At 37.2% G+C, this 17865-nt stretch overlaps 1 long non-coding RNA gene across 5 annotated transcripts in view; it reads right to left on the bottom strand.

The window, feature by feature from the left end:
- LOC138689560 (uncharacterized) overlaps positions 1 to 17865 on the bottom strand; it is a 201002-nt gene that overhangs the window by 39568 nt on the left and 143569 nt on the right. Inside the window, exon 6 of one of the 5 annotated variants that reach the window (XR_011328437.1) lies at positions 2935 to 7770. The exons of the other annotated variants lie outside the window; for them this stretch is intronic. This is a non-coding gene — a long non-coding RNA (uncharacterized lncRNA). Of the gene's footprint in view, positions 1 to 2934; positions 7771 to 17865 lie in introns of those variants that run through there. 5 annotated transcript variants of the gene reach the window in all.

Raw genomic sequence — 17865 nt, 5'->3', positions numbered from 1 at the left:
GCAGGTGTGAGAAGCAGGAGGACCCTGACCCTGGCACACCAGCTCTTGGGCACTCTGGCTATGAAAGAGCCGGGGCAAAGAAAAAAATGACTTTATTTCCATCTGTTGCAATACGGAAGCTTATACCACGGTAAATTAAGCAATCCACTGAATGTAACAGGACGTGCGGGTAGAAACCTAACCGCTCTTACTCCAAACCTTCACCTGGGATGCCATAAATCCCATCTTAGTTTGGGGGGCTTTAAGTTTCTGCCAAAGCGAAACAGACTATTGTGCAAAAACATGCAGAAATTTCTGTTGGCAAGAATGGGATTTTCACAGACACAGAGCGTATTTAAAAACTGTGCTTCAGCAACAGTGACAACTATCAGTGTTCAACCTTGAAAGCATCAGAACCCCTCTAATCCAAAAGTGCTACCTCTGTTCCTTGATGTATCTGAACATTAATTTTAAAGGTGCAAACTATGTAATAGGTATAAAGGATAAGTACAAACGCAGTAATATCATGCTTACCAGTAATTTTTTTAGACACGATTAAAACAGCTGGTATCTGCCACATAAAGGCAGTTGTATAACAGAAGCAGAAAATCTTAATCCTGTCTGTGAGGCATTTAAAGTTCCCACTAGGATGAAGGGTGCTATAAAAATATTTTTAAGCCTGTAACTAGCAAAAATGACTTCATTATGATCTCATGTGCTGCCAGAGCACCAATTAAATTGACTTGATAATGTTATGATTAGGCTGTACTTTTCATCAGTTACAAAGCTCTTGATTGAAGAAGAGATTTGCAACATTGAAAGAAATGACCTTGTGATATGGATTTTTATCAATGACTTTTTACCTTGCTGGTTTCCAATTACATGACAAATAAATAATAGTACTTGCAGCTTCTATTATACTTCTGAGGATCTCAAAGTACTCTGCTGATTAATTAGCTTCACAAGAGCTATGAGAGTTAGGTACATGTTATCCTGTTCTTATTAACAATTCAGAATTCAAATGTGATATCTTCGCCCCATTCAAATAAATGCCAAAAAGCCTCTTGACTTTAGTGGAGGTAGGATTTCACTCACAGAGTTTAAGCAGTTTGGCCAAGGTCACAAAAATCTGTCTGCAACAGAGCTGGGCCATCTCTCCTTTCTCACCACCGCTGCAGTTAAAGCCATAAAGTAACGCAGGTAAAATGTACCCAAGGTTTGAATTATACTTGATCCTGTACTTCCATTGTCAAAAAGTCACATTTAAAAGTCATAACTTACCACTACCAACTTCATTAAAAAAAAAGGCAAATTTACATAATGCAGAAACATTTGATTGGTAGAGAAAAAAGACCATATACTCCACAAAGCACCCTTTCAAGTCCTTCTCAGTCTATAATATAAATGTTTGAGAACACTTGTTTTTCAGTATTTATATGAATGGATACATTGAATATATGTGTATTTGTATTAAATCTGTTCTAATATTTGTCTCAACATGAATTCATAGAAGAAAATCAATGCACAGTAGAGCAGTTTATTCAAAGTTTCTCAGCTTATGCTAAGGCAAATTCAAAATTATTTAAGCAATTACATCATAATAAAGAATAATTTAGAAAAAAAGATATGTATTCCTTGATGCTCTAAAATGTGTACTTCATGGTTACAGTTCTTTCTCAGAGCTAATTGCTGCTTGGGGTACAGTGCAGCGGGCGTTCTCCACACTGCACGCCAGACTCCTTTGAAGAGTTATAGAAAAGGACAGAGAGATAATTTGGTTCTCACTTTTCAATTATGAAACAGAGTTAAGAAATAAAAGATCTTTCTGGAATCAGTTCAAAAAATGTGGCAGCTAGAGCAGTGACAGTTGAGCTGCATTGCTTGTTGTCCACCAGGTAGGCTGGTTCCTCATCGGAGGAGAAATGGAACCTGGGCTACCTTTTTATTTCTGCAAAGTATATGTCACCTTACACCAACTAATCTTTTGCCAAAAGAAAAAGCATGAAAAAGTTCCCCCATTTCAGGGATTACAGCCAAACTCAATGACTATGCCCGAGTTTGAACTAAAAGAATTATGACAGCAACCCTAGCTCATTGCTTCTTTCTTCTTCAAAAGATATTCCGAGGATCTTGTGGTGGATGTGAAAAAGACTCCTTCATCATCAGTTGTCAAATGTGGACAGAGTGGTGGAATGTAATTCTTGCACTGGTTCTCCTCTTGTAGCGTTGGTGAAAGCAGAGGAGACCCTAGAAAGGGAAAATGCAACCAGTGCAAGAGGTGCATCTGTGCGGGGAATGGGAAGGTGACACCTATAGACATTTATAGACACTTGCAGGAGATGTGACACTTGTGGCAAGAAAAAACAGAGAGAACTGGGATGACCTTCACTACTGACTGCATGGTCACCAGTGTCAGAAAAATGCTCCCCCTCCAAACACGTTATTACAAAGCTGAGGATTGCTAAACCCACTACAGTTAAATGCAGTGAATTAGATAGTGCTAACCAGAGCTGGTTAGTCTACACGGTACAGTAAGCATTATGTGGGCAGGCCAGCCCAACTGTGACCTGCATGGGTATCCCCAGGTTTCTAATGCTATGACAATTTCACAGTTAAACCATTCTTTTAGAATATCTTTACTCTTGCAATGCCTTTTTATGATAATAATTTTACATTATAATTTTACATATAGATATATTTTATACACCATATAAATATAATAAGTTAAGTTATAAACTTACCTCTATTATAAACCCACATAATTTCATTTGACCAGGATGCATTTAGTGCAGTAGCAGAGAGAGGGAAAGAAGTTTACAATCAACGCTTAATCTGGCTGCCAGCTCAATAACAGCAAAAAAATGAAGCAGGTTTTCATGGTATCCACAAAGGCTCTAGGCAATGCCATCCTTGTGTCTTAAATTAATGCTTAGAGACAAAGCAAAGCATAAGCCATTTTACAGTTCTATGCAAGTGGCTTTATTGGTTTTGACCCATAAATGCCAAATTTCACATAAACCATGGTGTAACATAAAAACTTCTTTCAAGTTGCCTTTTGTAGCCAACTCAGAAGTCACTGATCTCCATAGATCTTATGTATAAAATGTCTGCTCTTCACCATCCAGGAATTACTGTTGGCAAAAGGAGTTCTCCCTAGTGCAGCATTCCTGAAATCCACGTACACTGTATTTCAGGGGCTTCTGGCACACAACCAGACCATAACAAGCAATGTAAACTGGTTATGCTGCAAAAGACTACCTGTACACACATGTAGTCATAATATTGATAGTGGAATTTGATTATATTCCTGTTTATGGACACGAAAATGAAGACAAAATCTTGGAAGACTCTGTGTTGACAATTCACAGTTCAGTTTTGAGTAAATGGAGATACCTGTATCACAGATATGAAAATAAAACAAACAAACCCGCAGAATTTTCAGAAGTTTTTTTTTATGTTCACAAAGCCTGGAAAAAAACTGAAGATAAGCCTGTAGGAAGACATGTTACTACCTCCTGGGATATTAGCAACAAGATTTATCACCTTCTTCCAAAGACGCCCAGCAAGAAACAGTGTCCAACTGAGTTTGGAGACAACAGATGAAAGATTTGACCTCCAGTCTGTAATAACAGCAGTGGACACTGAACTAGATCATCTGGCCGGCAGGGTGAATTAGCTTGACCACTAAGTGGACGTGATTATAATCAGGGATGGACAGACTTTCTAGCAGACAATAAGAGATCAACATAGAACACTCCATTTCACGTGTCTTCCGGCATACCATGATTTGGTTTTGGAAGAATATGTTGCAAAGCTGGACACAAATAAATCATAATATCTATTTGTCTGCTAAGGCTGCAGCTGATGAAGTAAAACCACTTTGTGCATGATTACATTAAAAACAAAAATGGCAACTTGATTTTTTTATTATTTTTTTTTTCTGCCAAGGAAAGCATCTATGCTGCAGAACAGAGAAGATACTAAAAGAGAAACTAGTAATTCACATGTGGCATGTATATCAAACTTTTTTTCGATATTTCTGCATTGGATTTTCTGTCTCTTCTCCCTTCACCTATACTCTTCTCCTTTATTGAATGCAAACTCAAAGAAGCTTAAATCAAATATACAAAGTCACTAAGTTCAAGCAGATTTGAAATTAGGTGAAGAAAGTTCACTCAAACTCACAGACTGTATTTCTGGCTTCAGCAATTCTGAAAACAAACATAAGCTGTATCCATAGGGGAAGAACCTGAAGCAGCCTCTGATAGCAGAAATGTAGATCTAAGTCTTTTCAAATGCAATGGATTTTAATAAACTTTTCTTAAAATGTGCTTTGACTTCCTATTGGCTGTTAGGTGGAATGGGGCAATACAAACCTCAAAATACAAATTATTATTTCAAATATTTTTTATATTGGTATTCTGACAATCATTATTTCATTACTGTTCAAGACTTGCAGTCAAGATTATGTTTTATAAAAATGCTAGGCTCTGGTACTTCATAAGAAATAATATTTCTGTACTATTTATTTTCTGTTACTGCTTACAGACCACCACTTCTTGTAACTATCTACACCCCAGTGTGGATGCTATGTCTCTTTCTTTCCAGTAAAGGATTACATTTTCTTATTTGACCAAAATACTCTGATAATCTGTTGTTTGCTTCTAATCAGAATTTGGAACATCATCTGCATTTTTAAAGCTTTCAAAAATATGTTAAAATGAGGTTTAAGTAAGGATGATACAATGGGTAGCATTCATTCGAACAAATACGTGCAACAGGTGGTTATGCTTACCATTAATGTAGCACCATGAAGGGCAATAAAATAAGTTGAGGCAGCTAAGAATTTAAAACTGGAGTAGATACACACAAATTATAAAGCTTGACAGTTCATACAAATCCAAAGAAAAGTCTAACAATTAAGATACATAAGGTAAGGCTTCATAACACATCCAAATACCGACACGTATTTTGCCTAACTCATTTTCAGATATGGAGTAATTTGAAGCTAAATCATTTTATATTACAAAGAACATCAATGAAAGCCTCTTAATTTAAAGATCTTTTCCCTAGAAAAATGGTCAGTGACACTTAACCATGTTGTTATTTCCAGCATGTGAATATGCATGGTGAAACTTCACCATCATTAGTGAAGATCTGCTTCCCTAGGTGTGGAGAACAATATTTTCCCAGTTATAGCATGAATGGAGGAGGAACAAACAAAGGTGTGGAAAACAGACCAGGAAAAGTGTGTGAACTGAAATAGGAAGCAAAGGGAATGTGTGAAGGGGGGTGGGGGACGGGGTGGGGGTGGGCTGGGGAGAGGAGGAAGACGGAAAAGAATATGTGTACAAGATGGTATTAACAGTCAAAGAAAACCGTCATGAAGATGAGAGCGACTAGAAAGAAGAAAGTGAAATCCAGAAATAGTGGGAAATTATGCTGGTGAAAAAATAGGCTGGGGGATATTGAAAAAGAAAAGCCCTTTGGCCTCACACATCAGTCCTAAGTGTGACCTACTCTTAAGCACAGAAGAAAAATAAAAGCTGAATAAGCCAATGATGTTTGTAAAATCTGTGGATAGTTTTCTATGGATATAAGCTGCAGTTTCAGAGAACAAGTAGATCTCATAAGTAAATACATACCTATGTGTAAGCACAAACTTACTGAACTCCTAGCTCTGGGATTTCAGGTGCAAAAATAAGCTATCAAGGGTAAAGGAACTGAAGTTTATTTTAGCCTCACAATTCTCTACTGCCAAAGAGCCAGAACTTAAGTAGTTCACACTGCAAATTTTGCAGCCCAAACCAAGCATGTACAGCATTATTATATAAAATCGATATAGAAATGTCATCTGCAAAATCCCCGCCTGCCCTGCCTACCCTTATATCAGAATGCCTATGTGACAATAAAACAAACTGCAGCTGATTCGTGGTGTTCCTGCAAGGGCGAGAATTTTTAAATCCAAACCTTTTCCTTTGCCCTTTTATTTGTTGTCAGTGCAAGCAGCAGAGGCAATTCTGTCTGCTTTATCAAATGCTTCATTAACAACCAGTTTTGATGAGATTCTAATGACTTTACCACAGTTGCCTGCAGCCTCCCCTCGTTTCAGGCCTGGAGGCAATAAGAGAGGCACAAAAGTCTTAGGAGTTTCATCATGGTCACCATCAGCAGACGTATACTGGCTGTAGTGACCAGAACCTATCAGGCTGTTTTATACTGGTAGGAGGAAGGATCAAGAGAGAAATCTGGATAGTCAAAAGTTTTATAAAAGACAAGTCCTGAAATCTTGAGCTTGTTGTTGCTAGATTTTACTTACCATAAATAAGAGAAATAAATGCTCACCCTTAATCATAACATCATTCTAATAACCCTTATTCTTTCCAGCATAAAAGTTAAATATTACATATTAAAAAATATAAAAATATTTAGTTGGGCTTTAACTATTTTTCTCTTGGTTTTTTTTTTTGCCTAACAATTTATTACAGTAGCCATGCTATTTACAGACAAAGAAACATTTTTTCATCAAAAAGAATTGCAAAGATCCATAAGAATATGTCGTGACTTAGAATAGAACACATCTATTGTTTAGCTACATAGCACCATAAATATATAGTGGAACAGGAAGAAAGTCATCTCACAGGTAGTAACCATCTTCCCCTCATACTAATCCACTACTTCATAGTCTCATGCAGTCTGTAGAGCATTAGAGATCCTTATAAAAAAGTGACAGTTTCAGAATTTTTTTGTAGTTTTGTAAAATAAATCTCCAGTGGATTTACCTCATAAAGCTAAATCAAAGCTGATGTTTTTAGCAAGCAACACTCATAATAAAGATGTTAATGGGTTTATCCCTTTCCATATGTTCTTGCCCATTTGGTTTTGTTTTGCTTTGAATTTCAATTTTGATGTTTTTATTGAAGTATCATGAAAATACATACATACATACATAAGGATTTACAAGGAAAACATCATAATACAACATGTATCAGATACCATACTGAAACCTAAGCACAAGTACTGGTAGAAACATAATTTTCTTTGAAAAGCATGCGGATTGCAGAGGAATGTAATGGATGGAAGAGATGTCACTGTACTGGAGGCAATGGTGTGTAAAAAGGGGCTTTCCCACTATGTGCACTACCTGGCAAATCCCATCCTTATTTTCAGGCCAAAGAACCTCCACTTAAAGGGTTCAGTCCTTGCTTTAAAGTATTGTCCTGATCTTTGTCCCATGGGACCTCCCATGGGGGCTCACAGGGGCTCCATCCCAAAGGTGCTCACCCACCAGGAGATTTGGAGAATGACCCTGTCCTTGAAGCTATTTCGGTGCTGTATGCTGCTGACACATTTAAATAACAGGCTGCGCTCTTCTTTATGTTGCTCAGAAATTTCATCAAGCTTGAACATCTGATGCTTCTATGCTCTTCAGCTGACAACTCCAAGTAGAATAGTCTGAAGTAATCCAGCACAGTGATAAACAAGCCTTGAATTACTATAGCAAAGTCCATACCTGGCAAGAAAAGGTGCAGTCTTCAGCACAGCCTACAGTGGCAGAAAGCTTTCTTTCTATTTATTTATCTAGGATTAGGAAACTCAATTCAGCACTTTGACAGTCACAGGCAAATGTCCCCTTTAGAGATGCTATAATCATTCCTTGTGTTCCTGGAAATATTTTCCTTCCTCACCGGCATCACTTCCATCATGCCCAGGAGGAGTCTAACAGACTGTTCTTCCATCAAGTAATGTCTTTCAGACACAGGGGCATGTTGTTGATGCCATTGTCTCTTCCTGACAAGAAGGAAACAGAGTTGAGTGTGTCTGTACACTGATTTTATAACTTCTAATACAGTCATTTAAAGTTCCAGCACATATACCAAATGCAAGAGGGGACAAAGCTCAGTTTCAAATGTCAGAGTTCTTTGCAGAGAGTAACAAACAGCTGTACTGGAAAAGGACAGACTTGCAGAAATAAACACATCAGTACTGCAGTTCAAGAGCTGGTATTGAGGCTATTCCCAATGTAAAGATTTGCACAGTTATCAGAAATGCTGGACTATCCTAAGGATTCTTAGATTGCTTAGTGATTTCCTTCTGATCAAGACTTTCATTTGGGTGCTGTAAAGAAATATTATGTGATATTCTTAAAATATAAAGACTCAATTTAAGCGTGTACGGTTGTTTTTTTTCCTTCTTTATGATTACACGGTTATTAAATCCCAAGGATTTTTTTAATTTTTGTTTTTACATTTTTATTTTCTAACAAAATCATCAGCCTGTAGTAAATAGAGACAGTAGTTGACTGTTCAGGTTTCAGACCCAGACATTTGACACTGAGATGACAAATTCTGTAAATCTGTATATCGTAAGTCAAAGTGTTACCTGCAGCAACTCATTCTAAACATAAAACATACAAACCCTTTTTGCTTACAAAACCTTCGTACAAACCAGCTGGGGTAAGGAAACAGGCCTTTACATCTGGACATTCACATAATTTTGGCAATGAGAAATCACAGGCCATGAGTCCTCCTTGAAAAATGGAGCCATTAAAGGATAAATAATTTGAAAACCAAACTAAATCCAGGTAGTCAAATATAACTAAGCTATTAATTTAGAAATACAGAATTCTCCTTGGTTAAGGAATAGTTTGGAATTTTGATTTGTAATTGTTTCAGGATCTGAACTCCTTTTCTTGCATGTATGTGTGGGGACAGAGGAACTTCTGAGGTTAGGGAATTAGCCACTGCAAATATTAATTACGTTACTTCAGTAGAAATCATACTATATGTTATTAGGCAATATAACATTATATTCCTCATTAGAATTAAGCTGTATAATTAACTTTTTTATCCTTAACACTGTGGTAAAAAGAGGCTTGACAGGATGGAGCATAAAATGTATTTTACAAACAATCCATTCTGTAATTGGATTGTTCTGAAAATATAATCCTTTCCCTCTGGTTTAAAATTAGTATTTATAATCACAAGTCTTGGTAAATATAAAAATGCAGAAGTCTAAGCCTGAGCAGAGTGGTTTTAGTTCTGTTCCTCTTTTTTCCCCTCACTCTTCTGCACCTAAGAGTATTTTCTTTGAGACAGAAGGAGGGATGCAGGCTGAATGCTGAATGCAATCTTGCAAATGTTTTCTGGTTTTGCTCCCTCACATTTTCTTTTTCAGAATCTAATGTAACACTTCCCTGCGCTATCACTTGTTAAAGCCCCAGCTCCTAAACTGTTGTATTTGGCCAGCAATTAAGAAGCTCCCTGCATGAGAAATCCTCCTTCTCACAGAATTCTTAGCCCTCGTTCCCTAATGTTAGCCGAGCAAAACGGTATATCTTTATACACACAGTGCAACCGCCAAGAAATCAATTCTGTGTGTTTTCCTCCCTTTTACACTTTTAAAGGACCGTGATCAGTTTTCTGTCTCTGTTTCTTTTACACACCCTTTCATAGCTTTAAAGTGGTGTCTGAGCCCTTCCTCTCTCCCCTGAAAAAAAAAAAAAAGCAAAACAAAACAGGTAGAATTCCTCTGTTACTATTAACACCTAAAAATATGATCATGAAACAAAAGCTTTGCTCTTCTGTCCAATTTGATGTCTTTTTCATGCTGCCTCAGTGATGGCCAAATAATTGGTTGTTCACTTGTGTCCTTGTCTCCCCCGACAGTTCCACAGATGCCCTGAACAATGCTCCAAAGACTGCTTTCAGTAGGGGCAAATCCTCATTAATCATTCCTGGCTGACAGCACAAGGGAACACCTGCATCTGGTGCAGGGACCAAGCAGTGGCTTCTGGGAGCACGCATTAAAAAGACCAACCAATTCAAGTTGTGGGAGTAGGCTTCTAATAGCCATGTGAAAAATCTGTCTCTCGCCGGATTTTCCTTTCATTAAATATCTAAAATTAGACCTGTGGCTCATGTTGAGATTAAAACACCAATGTATTCTAAGCAAATCAGGAAATGAACAGTACTGTATGTTATGATAAATGGCTGCTAAATTCTTTATGTCTAGATCAAGCAATGTTAGCATTAAATACTGATGAACTGTCACATAATTTTCATTTAGAAATGACTGCACTTTGGGCTTCATGTCCTGTGGTGCTCATAAATATTTTTCCCTGCTATATTTCACAAATAGACTACACTGACTGTACAGATATTTTTACCATGTAGCCCCAAGTTCGTACTGTATATAAACTGTTTTTCTGCGCAAGCACATCAACCTTTCTCTGCAAAGTATTATCAGAAAATGTCTGTAGTGCAAAAAGGTACCGTAGCCACCGCAGTACTATAAAGCCATGTTCCAGCTTCCTATTACAACGCTTTCTTAAAAGAACACTGTCAGGGTTTTTTTTAAATTGTTTTCATTGCATTGGGGGGGGGGATTTTCCTTCTAAGGAATATGGGAAAGGAGTGAGGAGACCAAAAATAAGTTGCTTTTTTGGTTTGGTTTGGTTTTATAAAAATGAGTCAGAGATCTAAACATGTAGGGCCATTAAAATCTATGGTAGGATTCCAACTGATTTCAATGGGCTTTGGGTCAGGCCCTTAGGCCCCGCATCTGGTCTGTAATTAAATGAGCACATCTCTTCCCACATACAAACTGGAGAGAACCACCATGGGCTGGGGATTACAAACGACTAACAAGGTATATTTTTGCACATATGACTGAGCACAACCACGCTTTAAGTCTGTCCATAAAATACCTTCCCATCTCAAACAAGAAAGCACTCAGCTGATACAAAAAGTATCTTTTAAAAGGCAGTCAATTATCACCTATACAGCATGGTGAAGATTTTAGCAAAGGTCAGAAGGGGGAGCAAAGGAAAAAACTGATGTAGGGATAAAAAACCTACAGAACTCTGAGCATTAAAACACTGCTAATGCTGAGATGCTGTATATAGTGTAAAAGAGCATAAAACTCATCTAGGATATTAATTACAAATTTAATTTGAAATCTATTTTCCTGCAAGCTGATACTGATGGAATTGATTTGGGAAAAAATTACTGAAACAGAATTTTGCAGTTGCTTTTTTTTTACCTTTAATGAGAAGGAAAAGTTTGCACCTTCATTTGCAAAGTAAAATCATGTTCTGTACAAGCAAGAATAAAGCTTGCATGCAGTAGCTTTATGGAAAAAAAAAAACCCAAAACACTGATGACCAAGATAAAAGCTATGAACTGCCACATTTGGGAAATCAAGAGTTAAATATGCATGCATATATATGTAGCATACATGTATTTTCATAATTTATCTTCATATGTTTAATACTGTTTTTTACAGTTACTGAACAAAACTTTAGAGATATTTATCTTTTGCACTTCATTGTCAGTTAGCAATAGTGACATTTGTGAAATATTTTGTTCCTACAGAAGGCAGTACCATCATCTGCACAACACGAGAAATGATGCCATCTAAATGCTATGAGTTAAGGAGATAAATAAGAGCAGATAGAACAATACAGACACCTATTTGGCCCATTCCCTGAAAGCTACCAACACATGAAGTCTTGTTCTTTTCACTACTGCTTTCTACTGTGCTTTCATAGCAGCAACTAAAGCATCTGTTCTTAAGAATTTCATGCAGGTGTGGTGGAAATTTGGGTTTAATTTAAGTTTAATTTAAGAAAAATATTTTCATAGGACCTGTAAAAATCTCAGATCTTTAAAGTCCCTGTTAGGACCTTATGCAAATATGTACAGAAGTCAGGTAAATAAGTGACTGTGTAGATGTGATGTAATTATGCTCACATCTGTTTGTAAGGATGGTAAATATGCTGATGCATATAGTGGGCAAAGCTATATCTCCTTAGTAATATACCTCAGTTGTAGATGAGAACTACAGAATGTGGGAAGTCTCCTTCCAATTTTTTTTAACTGAGATGCTTAGCAAATTGTCCATGCAGGAGTCTGGAATGCAAATTCTAGCTGCCCTCAGGCAAGTTTCATCAGGCTTTCCGAAATCTTTTAAAATTTGCTGTGTAAATAATTTCACGTACAACTTGACAATATCTCCTGTTCAAAAGCAACACGTTTCATGTATACTTCAAATATATGGTTGTTACTAGAAGCTCTGATTATTTTATCATATTACAGTTTAAAAATAACTTTGAAAATCTGTTACTTTTATCACAGGTATCACTCACTTCTCTGGGGCTGGACAGTGACAGGAGACTAGCAAGTGTCGCTGCCTGCTCTCACTTTCATCAACTGAAAACTAAGAGGGATCGGCATAAAAGTTTGCACAAAATTAAAGATTATACCCAAATAAAAAACGACACCACCACCCTAATTTCAGTTCTATTTTAAAAACTCATTTCTTTAGGCCATCTCAATTTGTAATTCTTTTGAAAATCTCATTAGATCTTGTCTCGCTCACCCCCTCTCCCCCTTCTTTTAAGATTTGGAACCAGTCAGTTCTCAGAGGCAAACTAAAACTTTCCATATACAATTTTTCATGCCAAGTGTTGCACCAGCTCCAATATTGGCCAAAAAGTGGACTCATTCCAATATGAATTAGAACACAAAGCCAAAAGCCAAAATACAATCCTTAATGATGTCCTGTCTTCCACCTAGCCTTCCTCTGCCAGCCCTGGAGAAACATTCTTGACCCAGTCTAAACTCTGTGCATAGATTATACACCGCAAGGGGTAAAATATCAGGGGAATCACATGGGTAATCTTCATACTAGAAATGTGGTGTCCAAAATCAATCTATAACAGCTTTTTAGCAGTTGTCTTTATCTTAGTAGTTACAAGCAGAGGATAGTATACATAATAGACTAAATATGTAACCACCCTCCCAAGTAAAGGTAGCTTTCAAAGATTGCATCTTGCTTTTTCACTTCATTCTTATTCCCTAGGCTCTGTAACAGTCATCTGGAGGCCAATTTATCTGGGATGGGGGTGAAAGGAATAAGGGGCTGCTTAGCTTAAATAATATTAGAGCAATTAGTGTGTCAGAGAAGTTGTTCTTGCTTTTTTCTCTTATATTCCTTTCCTATAATCCCTAAAGTATAAGGAATAATTAACTGAAATCCAATTAATGTTGATTTAGAACACCTGTTTCCAAAATCCTTTGAATAACTTTTTCTTTTTTTTTTTCTTTGCTCTTTGTTTTAAGATGAAATACATATCCCTATTCAGTTGCTCTTAGGAGCCCAGAGATTTGCATTTTCTAGACATGAAGAGAACCTGTTGTAAGAAAGCTGTGAAGACTTAAAAGACCGAAAGAGCCTGGCATGTATATTACAGCAGCAGTAACTTCTTTTAACTCTTCCTTTTCCAAATTTCATTCCTTCAGAAAATCAAAAAAATAAGCACCCTCCCACCCACCCCCCAATTTTGTCATGACAATTTTTGCTTTAGAAATTTGCTACGATGATGGAGCAAAGCAATCATTTCTGGCTGAACGTGCTTACCACAGCCACCCTGTCAGGAGAGGTACTAAAGACAGCGCATCTTGTGCAATAAACACCCACTACCCGTGAAAAAGGATTTGCCTATGCAGTTCACTGCAGGTCTGAGCATCTTTCATCCCCATTAGCCAGCTATCCTGACCTACTGTTGTGCAAGTACACTTGAGGACATGGTCTCCTTTCTTTCCTTTCCTTCACCAACTATTCCTATGCAAAATGAAACAGGACCTGGATCGAAGAACAACTGATTTCTAAAGCACATAACTGTTCACCAGTGCCATGGAGAGTTTTAACAGGATTTGTGTTTATGTATTGATCAGGCACCTCTAAAAATCCCCACCCTGACAGTTTAGACACAGTGAAGACAATGATTTAGTGAGAAGCTTATTACCATAGACCTGTTTTGAGACTAGACATAGTAATTAACGCTAAGCTGTGATTGTAAAAGTGTGACCTATTAAATGCATTTTGGAATCAAAATATTTTTACAGTTTAGGCATGGTACCATACTCCTATAATGTTCAACTAAATGAAAGAACCCTTTCTACTCACTATTTGGAATTTTTTTTACAATATAGCTGTCTGTGAAACTATCCCATTTTGCAGAGAGCAGAGGAATGTAAGTGAGGACCTCTTACTCCTCTTTGTCCTTAACAGTGTTAGATTTCTTAGTTGAAAAATAAGACATCAGCAAATATTATTCAATCTTGATTTCTTATGTACTAAGCAATTTCTTATGAATCATGTAATGCATTCAAGGGATCAACTTGTGTGGATACTGATTAACTGTATCAGAGGGGCTGTCTCATTATATATCTTGAGCCTTTTTCATTAGAGCAAATCTGCAAACAAACATTGAGTGTTTAGATTATTTTGCACCATCGTGTATGTCTAGAATATACCTACTGTTTTTAACAGGATTACAGAAAGCATGAAAGGGTACTTCCTTAAATATTGATGGTTGAGAGGAAAAAAAGAGATTTTTAATACAGAATCTGAAAGAATTGGCAGAAAGAAACCTTTTGCCCCTTTAAAGAGCAGCTGCATATTAAACATCTACATTTTGAAGCACCTTAAAAAAATTACCCTTAGCATTAGCATTACAGTGTTTTATGAGAAGCCCATGAAATTCAGAAATAGTTACAAAAGAAGGAAAGAATGGACAAGAAATAAATAGCTTTATGGAGAACCAAGTAAAAAATTAGTCTTGAATTATACAAGCTGTTATAGGTAGCAGCAAGGGGTAGGGGGGAAAGCTTACATATTTCAAAGATTATCAATTCGTTTCATCAAAACCACTTGTGTCTTTACAAAGCTTTTTAGCATCCCCAATAGTAACTTAAGGTTACTATGAATTTAATTAAAATATTGCACGCAGTGGAGAAAGGTTTCCTACTGTACATATTCATTTCTACTCTCTCACCCTTTTCTATTTTCCCAGTTCTTTTGTACTACGATTGGTACATAGTTTTCAGGGTGCTCTACCTTCTGATGTTAAAAATATATAGACTCCTGTCAATACTGGAGGGAGATTCTGGAGAGAGACATAGGAGAATGGATTCCATGCCTTTATCTTCACTCATGAGCAGGACTAGTGCAAGGCTCCACGCATACAAAATACAGACTTCATAGACCACAAAAAGGCCACCACATCCATTGGTAAACTGCACACACACACACACACACACGAATCCAGGCTGAACATGTTGAAAAGAGTCTACACACTGATGTGCAACTGCTTGAAAGCTACCACACCAATGCATGTTTCTAGGTGTAGGACAAGAGGCACATCTTATACACTGATGACAGACTTCAACTTGTACAACTAAAAAGGATCCTCTTAGAAAAGAACTGCAAATGTTGATGCTCCATAGAATGAAACAAAGAATGGAATAGTCCAATACCAAGAATATTTGAAAAAAACAATAATTGGTCTATCATTTAATAAAATTAAAATGTTACTCAGATAAGCAATGGGGTATCTTTGAGACTTAAAATGTGTACAGCCAAGAGTTAGGTGCAGGATTTTTGATGAGAAGGCTTTTAAACTGGTTTTCTTTCTCTGTTTCCCGCAGAATTGCAGCTCTTCCAGTGAAAAGAAGATTTGCCTGGGCATGCTGGTTTGATTCTCTGAGGTGGGTGTCTTCTGGTTTTGAAGAAATTATTATGAGGGGAGGGGAATTTAATTTATTTTTCCGATATTAGAGAGAGAAGAATTTGAGAGACACATCTCTTTCTCATACAAACAAGCCTGAATATACAAGGCTCTGAAGGAAAACCTTTTTGTTCCACAAGTTGTAACCAAACTCCCTTTGCCATGGCTGCAGGGTACAATGGGTTAGAACCTTTCACCTTTGGAGATGCCTGTAGGTACCTATGCATATCATTAAAACTGGAGGAAAAGGTGATTTTCAGCTGTGACTTATCATATGCGTGGGGCGTCGGAACAGACAGGCAGGCAAAGAGAGGACTTTTACTCACCTCTGCACGATTACCTTTCTATTTCTGATGTTCTCATAGCCTTTGCATATCTACTACCTTTTCAGAAAGGCTTGTAATGCTCCAGAGCATGGAGATTACATCACACAAAAGAAAGGACCATCACTATGTTTGCATGGAATATTAAAGACACACTGTGCCAATGAATGAGCTAAAACTGAAATATTTTATGAAAGCTTTCCAACCATTGAAACACACCAGGCAGCACAAGATATGTCTAATAATCAGGGTGCCAATAGATTAGGGAGTTAATTAGAGAAGGAGATTCTCATGGTAAGAGCCTGGGTAATCAGGATTCTATTGTTTTCAGTATTGACAACAAAGGAGGGAAAGTTAATGGTAACACAGTCACTTTTATTTAGTGTTCTTCTTAAATGTTACTATTTCAGTGCCTGCTATCCAAATAAAAAATTCTGTATGAATTCAGTCCCAGTCCAGTATCTGCAGGTGCAAAACCCAAATAAATTACTGGGGAAGGGGCAGATGCTGACAGGATTGCAGTCTAGACTCCTCACTCTAAATCCATTTAGTGCTATTAACCATGACTGGGTGTAATAGCTCTGTGTACATTAGCACTAGGATAATTTTCCCTATTTTGCTAAATATCTAATGTGTGTATTCATACATAGCATATAAAGAAAACATCAGAGATAACAAAACAAAAAGGCTAGCATGCTTCTTTGCAGTATAGTCTATATTTTCAAATGTTGACTAAGAAAAAAAAAAATCATAGCAGGCAGGATTTCGTTAAGATATAGCAATATTACTCCTAGACTAAACAGTGGCACCAGATAAAGTATTTCCTTTTAAGACAAACAGATTTTACACACAAAGAGTACACGATTAAAAAAAAAGTTAAGAAATGTACACTTCCACTGCATGCAAACAGCAATAGAAACCCAACTCAATCGAAAGATAATCTTGTTTAAGTGAATACATTTGCTGTGTAACAGCCCATATTTTATTAAGTTGCCTAACACTTTTGAACTCTGATAAGGAAATGGGCCTATTCTGGGGGCAACACGGATATCTGCTGCAGAGATTATTCCTGCTATATACATCTACCCTTGTTAAGAAGCAACGAAGAAAGGCGATACATAAACACAGGCAGAAAACAGAAGCAACACTGAAAGTGATATTGAACTAGAGAGCCCTCCTTTGTGAAAAGAAATAAAGCACAAGATTATCTGGGAAGAAGAGAAACTAGCACCAAAATGTAGGGAGAGCCAGGAGGTGCAAGGGAGGGACGGGCAGACAACAGTCAGGGGGTGCAGTGGCCGGGAGAGTCAGGTTGCACTCAGAGGAGGCAAAGAGATCTGAGGGTAAAAAGCCAATTAATGGATTAAAGGGTAAGTATCCAAGTTCTGAAACAGAGGGGTGATAATATAGGCAGCTAGGGAGAGGATTAGAATAAAGAAGTGATAACAGTATTCAGCTGAGAGGGAAGGCTGTCAAGAACTGAATAGGAAAAGAAGGTAAGACAATGAAAACAAAAACCTGTCATTTAATCAAGGGCTGTGATGGTGAGAGCCCAGACACCAAAAAAAAAAAAAAAAAAAAGAAAGAAAAAAGCCACCAATGAAAAAAAAAAAAAAAAGAATAAAAGACAGAACCCCACAGTTTGGTTTCAGCTCTAAGTGTCCTGAAATCATTGTTGGAGGGCAGAGACAGATGGAAGATTTGGCCATGACTATATGAAATCAAGTGGGTAACAATGAGTTTGGAGCAATTACCACATTCAGTTCCTCAGTGCTGTTTCTCTGAACTGTTTGCCACTAGGCAGTTGCTTGTCCCAAGTGTATAGAGCTGAGGATTTGCAACAAAAGATACAGTGCCTATTTACGGAGCCGTATGAGGAAGTGTGGGCTATGCATTCTTTTCTGGGGCTTCACAGTACCAAAGTACAAAACATTACTTTTAAAAGGATTCACAATTTCCCAGTTATGTATTATCTTACTGTGTGTCTCT

The sequence above is a fragment of the Haliaeetus albicilla genome, chromosome 17, assembly GCF_947461875.1.
Source record: "Haliaeetus albicilla chromosome 17, bHalAlb1.1, whole genome shotgun sequence".
NCBI classification, from domain to species: Eukaryota; Metazoa; Chordata; class Aves; order Accipitriformes; family Accipitridae; genus Haliaeetus; species Haliaeetus albicilla.
Note: the sequence above shows the minus strand (reverse complement) of the source record. Positions and strands in the feature narration are given on the sequence as shown.